We start from the raw sequence: 11,077 nt of genomic DNA, 5'->3' as shown, positions 1-11,077 counted from the left end.
AAAGGATGGAAAAAAATGTGGGACATTAGCAAAGGTAACAGCTATTCACTTATTAACTTCTTCCTACCACAAAAAAAAGCCCCAAACACACAAAACCCCCCCCCAAAACTCCAAAGCCCTAAAAGACCAAAAAAACCTCCCAGCAAATGATAAAAATTATCTTAGGAATGTATTTGGGCATATTTGCATAATAAACGAAAATAAATGAAATCCAAAAAGACCCAAACCAAACCAAAAAAAGTCCTAAAAGACCCAAAAACTCAGCCACCTACCCCTGGAAAAAATAAAACTAAAACAAAACCAAACCAACCCTAAAAAAAAATCAAAACCCCAAAACCTTTTTCACTTCATTTCTGAGATATTTTTCAGCTAACTTTTCATAGACCAATTTCCCACTTAAATAGAAACTGCAGACACCTGAACATTCAGAGCCAAGTCATATGATAAACACCATCTCAAACATAATCTGCATTCATTATTAAATGAATAGATATTATTAATTATAAAATAATAATGAAATATTTTTTTAAATTATAAAATAGTAAAAAATATAAAACAAATTTTAATAGGGACATAATATGTTAGCATGCACAACTTCAGCATTGTCTTTAACTCAGATGCTGCTTTCTCAGCAACTCTCAGGTATAGGTGGCACAATAAATCTTTGCTGAACTCATTCACCACAACTGGGTGACAGAAAGAGTGGGTGTCCAATAATTTCTGGTTGCTAAAGTTCTTTGAATAAGAGGAGGAAAGGCCACCATGTCAAGCTGCCCAAGGTCTGCAAATGTGTAGTTAAATGCTGCTTTTGGGTTTTGAAGGAGTATTTGCTGCAGTGAACGGTGCTTACAATGGTAAACTGCACCTTGGGAAACTGAAAATCTCTCTGTGATTAATAAAAAGTATTTTCTGTGACAGCCAAGCTCCTCTCTCCCCTTATTCAGACAAAATTCTCCCGGGGTTTTACTCTGTATGGAAAGACTGACTGAGCAAGGGGTGAATATTTCAAAGTTTGTTTGATAACTCATTTTCTGAGCAACAGCCAGCACTTAAATGAAAGAATCTGATTGTTCAGGGAGTCCTGATCATTGCACTGTGTTCTAATCCCAGCTCATGGTCTATAGAACTGAGAGAGTCTCCAGTGCTTAATTATAAGAAGAAACCTGTCTCTATAAAATACGACTTATGTTTAAGGTCAACACTGGCTCTTAAAAGAAATTAAGTTTTGAAGAAGAAATCAAGATACCTGGAAATAAAATATTAATAAGATGCTAAAATTTTAAGTTACCTTATTTTTTCCTTTCAAACAACCAATACTCTGTGGAGAGGCATCACCTGTTTCTACCAGATTGTACCGACACATATTAGGATTGCTGAAAAAAGTATTTTCCAACACTTTTAGGAGCAATATTTCCTTTGACTATAACCTCAGTTAAATATTTATACATTAATCTTAATTTTTATGTAGGAAAATATCCTATATATGCATGTGTGCACATGCATGTCCCCATCATGTGGGTGATAAATAATAGAAGGTCCCTCTTTATGATAAATTATGGATGAGATGTATAATATATGGATTAAAGTTAACTGCAGAAAAAATCATTCACATACAAGAAGCTGGGGGAAGAACTAAACCCTGCAAGAGAGAGGTGGCAAACAATTCATGTTTTACTTCAGAAAAGCAGATCTGAGGATTCCATAATGGTGCAGCTTTCTCTGCTATGTTTGTGGAAACATTGTCCACCAAAGAAACAAATAAATGAAATAAATAAATATGGAAAATTTAAATGTCACTTGACTGAAATTGTATTGACAATTTGGCAGGTACAAGGAAGAGCTGCAGAAATTACTCAAGAGATGAAAGCCCAGTTTTAAAATGGTGGGATAAGGAAACAAAGACAGCTGTTATGAAATAACAGTTCAGTTATGAAAAAGGAGCAGATAAAGAGAAATAACAACTGTCTGAAAGATGAAGGAAAAGACCTTTAAACTATTAGGTCAGTTCATATCTTCATATCTTATCAGAAAGTGAAAACAGAATCGATTGAACATAGGCAGAAGATGGAAAATTCAAGCATCAGGGTATTCACAAAAAGTATCACAGTTCATGGAGAAATTACAAAGTGGATACAGGAACTCTCTGGTAAATTCCAAGCAAAAATAGGGAAGGACAAAAACATCTAAAAGGAGGAAAACAAACAAACAAACAAAAACAACAACAACAAAAAAAACCCAACCAAAACCAACTCAGGACATTTGTCTTTCTTATGGGAATTTCCACACTTTGACTGAACAAGAATTGTGTCAACAGGTGCTGTCAGCCCAATCCAGCATCACATGAACCAACCTCAAAAAAAATTTGAGATTTAGAGGAATCAGGAAAATAAATGTATATTAATTTTAGATCTAGATCAGTCTTTCCCCTAATTTCTGAAATTCCTGGTTTCAGTCTGGATTAGGACTTAATCTATGTTAGAAAATTAGCAGAGGTACTTATGATTTCCTACAATTTTATTCTTTCAGAATTACAAAAGCATAAATTCTCTTCTTTTTTTTTTTTTTAACTTAACTCATTTTCATGTTAATATAAATCTGTATTTTGCTCATTTTTTCTCACTGGTCCACTTCACTTTATTTTTTTGTGAAGTGGCCACCGATGTCTTTTCAAGAACATGTTCCAAACCACAATAAAATTAAAAAAAAAGTACTTTGTGCTTAGTTCCCTTTCTCTAAAGCATCCTTGATGTTTTCTGTGAATATTAATTCCTAGCATTGGAATATGGAAAATTTTAATTTTGAAGCGATGAAGTCATTCCTTTATTTTTGGTCCTTGTTCTGCTGTCATAAATTTGAGAAGGAAAACATTCTGTAATGCTGTTTCTAGCTCAGAGGTTAAAATTAGTCTGAAATTCAGCTTACTAATTATCTCCCGTATCTGACTGCACAGCAACCATTTTATAAAAGTGAGATAGAATTCCAGCACTTGGAAGGGATGGAGAAAGAGAGGACTGTGGATGTTTTGATGGATGGTGGGACGTCTCTGAGCTACCAGTGAGACACAGCCATGAAAGAACCAAATAGGATTCTAAGATAAAACATGAAGCAATAGCACCACTGAATAAGATAAGAGCTCATCTAGGATATCATCTGTAATCCAAGCTGGTTTTGTTCACACAGGACATCTCCAATAAGAACTAAAAATCAGGCATATAAGTGCTTACAGATTATAAAAACCCTCTATTTTTTAGAGACACTTTTAAAAATTGATTTATTTCTTCTCTCAAAATAAATGTAGCAATAAATGTGTCAATAAAAACATTACATTGAATAAAAAAATGTGTATGTTTGGGTGTATATGCCAGGGAGGGAGTGGAGAATTGTTCAATTTAAAGAGCATTACTGGAATGAGATTTAATGGCTTTGAGTTATCCATTAATAAAACTTAGTCTAGACAATTGGAGGGGATTAGAAGATTGGAAGATGGGGAATGTCCCAAACAGAGCATGGGGAAATCTGCCTGTCCCAAGATGGAGCCTGGGATGGAATTTGCCATGACTGTGTAACACAGTCGAGGAATTTGGGATGCTTTGGACATTAAATTCAAGCAAAAAAAAATTTATATATATATTTCTTAAGATTCCTTGGAATTTATCATATTTTGTTGACACTATGATTAAGATCCAATCATTAATTGTAGAGTTTAGGAAATTTTTGTCCACCAGGCTCTTCTTTGGTGTATCGATTTTCTTGTGAGCCTCCCCTTGCTGCCAGGCAGAAAACAGCAACATCCTAAAGTGCAAAGGCTTAGAAAAACCTAAAGTGCTTAATTGGCATCTGTTGTTTGCATGCTCAGGATTATGGACCCTCTCCTAATTTGGGAATAATAAAGAATTATGGTACCAACCAGACTGGCAAGGTCTAGGGGCTCTTTTACTTTTCTCTGTGCCACTTGGGAGTTTATTTATGAGAGCTGTCCTGCCATGGAATTTATAGGATATCAGTTTTTCATCCCTCCCCTTCATTGTGCCATTTTGTTTTGAGCAGCTTGTTTTGGTTGTGGTTTCTTGGGTGTTGGTTTGGTTTATTTCTTTTCTGAATTTAGATTCTGAACAGCACAAGTTTCAAGATTAGTTGAGGAAAAGCTTAGGGAGGGCTTTTAGTTTTGTGGGCTTTTTGGAGACTAAGAATAGATGTTCTGTGAACTCTTCTGAGTATATATTTATGTTCATGGAACTGAACTTGATGACCCAGGTCACTCTTTTCCTAAATTCTAATGGAAGCTGCAGTTATTTTTTGCTTTTATGCCCCCATTTCAACTGAGTTTCTGAAAGTTTCACAGCTGGGAGTGAAGCAAAAGATCAATTTTCTTTTTTCTAGTGAGATTTTTCTCTTTTTTTTTTCTCCCCAGTTCTGTGCAAGGAATCACAAGGACAAAACCTTTTGGGAACTTGGTTGAGGAAGCTCACTTCCTTCCAGAAAAATGGAATGTCTAATTTGGCAGAGTTCTTGCATTTATTTGCAGTAGGTTAACAGTGATGCACTCTGAAGATAGAAAATTAAACTATTTGGTACTTCTTGAAAATAAGATTTTCACATGAAGATTGTACCGTGAAATCTATTTACAAGGAGAATTATAAGAACCTCTGTTCCTGCCTTACATCATGCTTTGCTAAATTCAGGAGTTGTCAACCCACAAAAGAAAAAGGGCCTGTACACAGTGAAAGCCACTGGATTTTTTCCTAATTTACACCTTAAATAGTGTGGTTATTTTTTGTCACAATGTCACTGAAAAAAACAGCCGCCACAACATTTCTGCTGGCCACTGTTCTTAGTACAAGTGTCCTGATTTTGGTTAGTAATGACTGATACCACTGCATTGCTGGAAATGCAGCAGAAGAGGAAGCTGATGAATGAATCTCATTTTGGTGATGAATGAATCTCATCACCAAAATATCAGCGTGAACCTCAGGAAAAATACAAATGCAACAAAACAGAGGTTTGTTATTCAAGTTTGCTTGGAGCTGCAGAGACATAAAGCTTTAAAATTTTATCATATTTATCCAGACAAACCAGTAACAACAAGAGCATGGGTTATTCTGAAGTTTCATAATGAATTCCTGGACAATATTGGTTGGTTTTGTCTCACACCTATAAAAATACTCACAATCATTTCCCTGAAATCTACAGTGGAGCCAGGGAATCTACAGGAGGTCCTTCACTCCTTCACTCTCAGAATCATCACAACAAAGTTTCAAAATATGCAAAATGGATAATCATAAAAAAGATTTAAATGCTATAAAGCTCTGGACAGAATTAATGTGATGTCCCAACAGTGCATCCTCTAAATAAATTTGGGACAATAATGACTCAGAGAACTCAGTCATGTCCTGCTGATTTTAAAGACAAAATGGGCACAACTGCTCACAGGTGGGTGAAAACCAGATCTCACTCAAAGACAATGCTCCAGTTTGCTGATCACTGAGAAAATCCTGAATATTAGAAATGAAAATGTTATTACCTGCTGTATATAACCCCAAAGCTCATTTGTACTGGGAGCCTGAGTACTGTTCCCAAAATCATTCCCTCCAGGTCTTAAAGTACCTGCAAATCTCTCTTATGTTGCTCCTGGCAACAGGGAACTTAAAAAGTTAAAACTAATATTGTGAGAGCAAAGCAAGCTATGAAATAGTCATAATGCATACAATTAATTGTTATCCTGTTGGGCATAACCACTTCTAAAAATCTTGTTTGGAGTATTACAAGTCATCCTGAAGTAGAGGCATTCAGAAGTCATTAATATTTCAACTCCTCTTGACCTTGGATCTTCTGGAGAAGCCACTGACCTAGTTTGGTCTGTTTCTTCAGCTACTCCAGGAAGTTTTTTGCAACTGAATAAAAAAAAGAGAAAAAGCTCTTTCCAGATCTCAGGAGAGAGAAGAGAGAGGATGTGGATCCTTTTCAGGGCTGATGGGCATCCACAAGCTGTATGACCCACCCCTACAGGACAAGAGTATCAAAAATCTTGCAAATGTTGTACCCACAGACAAGAGGCAGAAATTAGAGTCAATTCCTCAACACTTTTCTGTGGGAAACATTCCTTTGATTGTGTCTTCCTTATTATAAATCATGGATTAGGATTTAGCAGGCAATTATAAACAGAACTGGATCCTGGAAGAACCCATAAGTAGTATTCAAATCTCAAATCAAAAATTACAATTATTCCTTGTCTAGATCAAGTTTATTCCTTCAATCTGACTTTTTGTTTCTCTTTCTTCTGGACACTGGGATTGTCGTGACTAAGTCTGTGATTCTGTGATTTCTTTTGAGGTTGTTTTTTTTTCTTCCTATGCTTTGCACTTACTGGGAGGGGGGGAAAGAATATTGGCATCTGCAAAGCGATTGACTGTGCAGCCTGATCATTTGCTAAGCATTATTAAAAGCTCCCTGAAATCACTCCAGTGCTTTGCCCTTTACAAGCCATCAGCCATCAATTCAGACCATCAAATGTGATTACCAGCACTCCTCCTGAAGCTACTTCCAAGCCATTAGGCTGATCGAAAAGCTGTGTCTTTCTCTTCCTCCCAAGTGCATGTAAATCCACCAGACCTGTGTTTGTGGGGTGATTCATTACACTTCTGAATAGCATTTGTGGTGTTAAAACTCCAAGACGAGTCAGAATTCATGAAATTTTCAGATATTGTCCTTATTTAAGGGAACTTTTTCAGAAATAGGCTCACATGTTCCTCTCTCTTCTCTCTGCCTCTATCCATTATGTATTTAAAATGTTCTGCTGGTGTGTAAAGAGATTTAATGACAGTTGCTTGGAAAAATACAATTAGAAAAGAATCAAACTTTTCTACCAAAAGTTTTTTAACCATTCCATTTTTTTTTCCCTGCAAAAAATTTTTTTACCAAACATCCTTTTTTTAAGGACTATATTGTGGCTATTTTGCACTTCTCTCTGAGCAGGAGTGGATGACTCCTAGAGAACTCTTATCCATGGCCTAATGAAATTTCCTGTAGGAAAGTGGTAAAAGCTTTATATTTGCCACAGATTGATTTTGGGAACTCGAGCTCACCACAGGGATGGTTTTCTGCACAGTTATAACTGAACTGAGGTGTTGCCTCTCCTTCCAGCCCAACCTTCACTCCAAGAACACACAAAATCACAAACACAAACATCTCACAGAGAAATATCAACAATTATTGAGCTGAAATACTCAGGACTGCCCATCAAACATAAATGTGAAAAGCTCAACAACCTGCACTTTCTTAATTTCATCCTGAATGAAAAATGGAGGAAACTGAACATTTCATGAATATTCCAATAGAAATTCAGCTCTCAGGCATGTTACAATCTCCTCCTATTGTAAATTGAGCAAATTACTAACTTCTCATTTATTTATTTGTGTGGGGAATGTCTTTCATGTGGTTTCTCATTCTATAATTGGAACATAATGTGTCCAAATTATTTATCTTCACCTGATTGAGAAACCATAACAAATCCTCACTAAAGCAAGAGGTCCTGCAGCAACAAAAGCAGAAAAAAAGTCATTATAAATGCAAGACAGCAAGACAGACAGGTAACTAGAAGATGCACCATTCCTTGCAAATAATTTATAACAAATCATTTATTTATCCAATTCCACCATTTTTTTCTCCTCACAATGCATTAGCAAGATCCAGGAGTCCTAGAACTGACTTTTTACTTGAAATTATTAATGATTTTTCCCCTTTAAAGATAAAAAGGTTTGTCTTCTCCTTTCTTTTCAAATGATTTTACAAGGCTTGAAAATTGCACACAGTTAAATAAGACAACTATTTTGGAGCTTTAGAAAACTGAAAATTATCTAGATCTTAATTTTGTGGCACAATTATGCCTAATTACCTTTTTTTAAGGATACTTTTCTAAGCAGGATGCTTCAGTAATGCTAGGAGAGTAGTTAAGATTTATTTCACTCTGATTTTAAGCAAATCAGATGTCTAAGTACCACACAGATCTAGGTCAGTCACATAACTCCTTGTCCTATGAATGCAGCTGCTGATGAAATGTCTCTGTTGAAAGTTGAAACCCAGAGATTTTTTTCCCCCTGTTACAGACAACTTTTGCATTTGGTTTGCCCAGGGGCTTATCTTTTTTACTAATTTCCTTTCCTAATGAGAATGATCATTTTCTTCTGCAGGGAAACTTTCCCTTGCACAGTGGAATGGCTCTGAGGAACCCAACATGGGGAGCATGGACGTTTTCCTGAAAGGTGCATTTAAAACATGCAGGGATTGTTTAGGGAATTGTTTGGAAGGTGTGTGGAAATTTGGAATGTCCCCAGGAGGAGCCCCCAGAGCCCCCCTGGGCTCTGCTCAGGGCTGGGCACTGCCCAGGGCAGAAGTTGTGCCTCCTGTGAGGGGAATTGCTGGGCTCAGGCCCTGCCCGTGGCTCTGGGGCCATTGCTGGGCCTGGAGCAGAGCCTGGGCCTGCTCTGAGCTCTGCACACAGGGACAGACAGAGGGACAGCCACAGGGACAGACACAGGGACAGAGACAGGGACAGAGACAGGGACAGACACAGGGCCAGGCAGGGACGGACACAGGGACAGACACAGGGATGGACACAGGGACGGACACAGGGACAGACACAGGGACAGACACAGGGCCAGGCAGGCCCAGGCAGGGCTCAGCCCCTCTCTCTCCCTGGGGCTCCTCTCCAGGCTGAGCAGCCCCAGCTCCCTCAGCCTTTCCTGGGCACGGAGCTGCTCCAGGCCCTTGCTCAGCTCCAGGAGCTCCTGGCCCTGCTGTGCTGAGGAGCCAGAGCTGGGCACAGCAGCCAGAGGTGCCCCCAGGGCTGGGCACAGGGGCAGGGTCAGCCCTGACCTGCTGGCAGTGCCCATCCCAATGCACCCAAGTCCTGTTGGTAGCTTTGTTAGCGTCAGAGCCAAGTGACGCTCCTGTAACTACAGCACCTGAGTTAGGTGTACATGGATACAAATCCCCAAATTTAGTATTTGAGAACTCACTTATTTTAACCCAACCCTTCAGTGAGCAGCTGTCACAGCTGGACCATGTCATGGAGCACAAAACAGGCAACACAGAGCCTGAAACAAAAAGGCTCCTCTGCTCTGAAGATTCTCCTGAAAGCTGTGTTATAAAAATTACAAGGGCCGAGGACCTTTAGCAAAAGCTTAATCAGCAGTTTCTTTTATGAAGTAGTGTTAAAATCTGTTGCAATATTAATGATTTTAGCTCCTCAACAATAGGATACCTTTAATCCTGCCTGTGGCATAAAATAGTGCTTTTAACATTTTGACTTTCTGTCAGTATTAGAACACATATTAAATGACAGAAAATTCATTATGTGTTGCAGTATAAATTAAGGGCAAAACCCAGATAGATCAGCCACCTTGTTCACTCAGATAACAGACAGCATATTCAGAACTATTTCTTATATGATTTTGCATTTTTTAAGCTACACTTAGTGCTTTCCTTTTTCTACTACATTTACTAAGCTATGTATATTTTACAAAGTACTTATTTGCCAAACTTAATGCCTTTTCCTCAGAAATGCTGCTCATAAAGAGAAAGTGCATAAAGCACATATTAAATTGACATATGCCAGCAAAGGGAAAGAGAAGAGGAAAGCCAGCACGTCTTCTAAATTTTTTACAGCCCTCCATAATTTTTCACTTATATTTTACCAAGACAGTTTAGGTTTTAAAAAAATTAACTATTGCTACAACACTTAAAACACCTAAGGATCACATTTTTTAGAACTAGTATCCCAGGATGACTTTTTTTTTGTGTCATAGAAGGACTGTCAGGTAGGACAAAACTGTTTTAAAGATTCTATCCTGAAAAGAGGCATTAAAGGCATGTAGCATGAATTGCTTTCACCTACTTCTACCCAAAATATTTTCATATTCAAAGTCAACCAGGGAGGAAAATCTCAGAAAAAAAGAAATCCACAGTCTTAGCATTGCAAATAATTAAGCAGGAATACATAAGAAATGGGGTGGTCTGTGAATTTCAGAAGCCTAATCTTTTAATCCGAGAAGGTTCAATTTTTCATACAAATATTTCTGAAGCCATTGCACTGGTGGGAAAACTGAAGCATTAACATGGCAGAACTAGACAATCCATTTAGTTGTTGGGACTGAAAAGAACTGATTGATTTATTGATTACTACCTTTTACAAAAGGATCAAGCTAATGTTTATACTGTTATCCATTGCTCTACTGTATTACCATCCATAAAAGAATGTATGAACAATTTAAAGAATTTTCTATTTCAGTGCAGAATGATCTTCCTGGTTTAAAATCAAAGTTTTAAAACTAAAGGCTGAAGTATTTTGCTTACAATGGTCCTAAACTTGAAATACACCCTTATAAGTTGCATGTGTCATATTTGAGAGACTTCTGAGGTGATTTCAGAGCTGGTTTCAGAGCTGGATTGAAACACAAACCAACTAAATGACTTCAAGACTACCAGTCCACATGTACTTAAAAGTATTACCGATAATTTAGAAAATCTGGACTTCCATTACCTTTGAACTTGTAGTTGTGCAATTTTACTGAGCCTGGAGATAAGGTTTTGCTGAGTGGTGAAGGATTTTAAATTAGACTCAGCACATGTGAACACAGTATGTGGTTGGCTTGTGCACAAGAACTCAATTGCGAGATGCCCCAAGCACAGGAAAGGAAAAATCTGGATTATTTAGAGTGATGCAATGGTGTGGGCAGGAAGGAACCTTAAAGATCATCCAGTGCCACCCCTGCCATGGCAGGGACACTTTCCACTGTCCCAGGTTGCTCTAAGCCCCAGTGTCCAACCTGGCCTTGGGCACTGCCAGGGATCCAGGGATGAAATTCCATCCCAGCCCTGCCCACCCTGCCAGGGAACAATTCCTCATTTCCAAGATCCCACCCAGCCCTGCCCTCTGGCACTGGCAGCCATTCCCTGTGTGCTGTCCCTGCATGCCCTGGCAATTGTCTCTCTCCAGCTTTCCTGGGGCTCCTCCAGGCCCTGCAAGGCCACCCTGAGCTCAGCCCAAAGCTTCTCCTGTGCAGGTGAGCAATGCCAGCTG

The 11,077-nt window shown here is 38.3% G+C and overlaps 1 protein-coding gene across 2 annotated transcripts in view; it reads right to left on the bottom strand.

Annotated features, from left to right (window-relative positions):
- Positions 1–11,077, bottom strand: part of DSCAM (DS cell adhesion molecule) — a 404,264-nt gene that overhangs the window by 214,243 nt on the left and 178,944 nt on the right. The gene's annotated exons all lie outside the window — the stretch shown is intronic.

The sequence above is a fragment of the Ammospiza nelsoni genome, chromosome 2, assembly GCF_027579445.1.
Source record: "Ammospiza nelsoni isolate bAmmNel1 chromosome 2, bAmmNel1.pri, whole genome shotgun sequence".
NCBI classification, from domain to species: domain Eukaryota; kingdom Metazoa; phylum Chordata; class Aves; order Passeriformes; family Passerellidae; genus Ammospiza; species Ammospiza nelsoni.
This window is presented reverse-complemented; position numbering and strand designations above follow the sequence as displayed.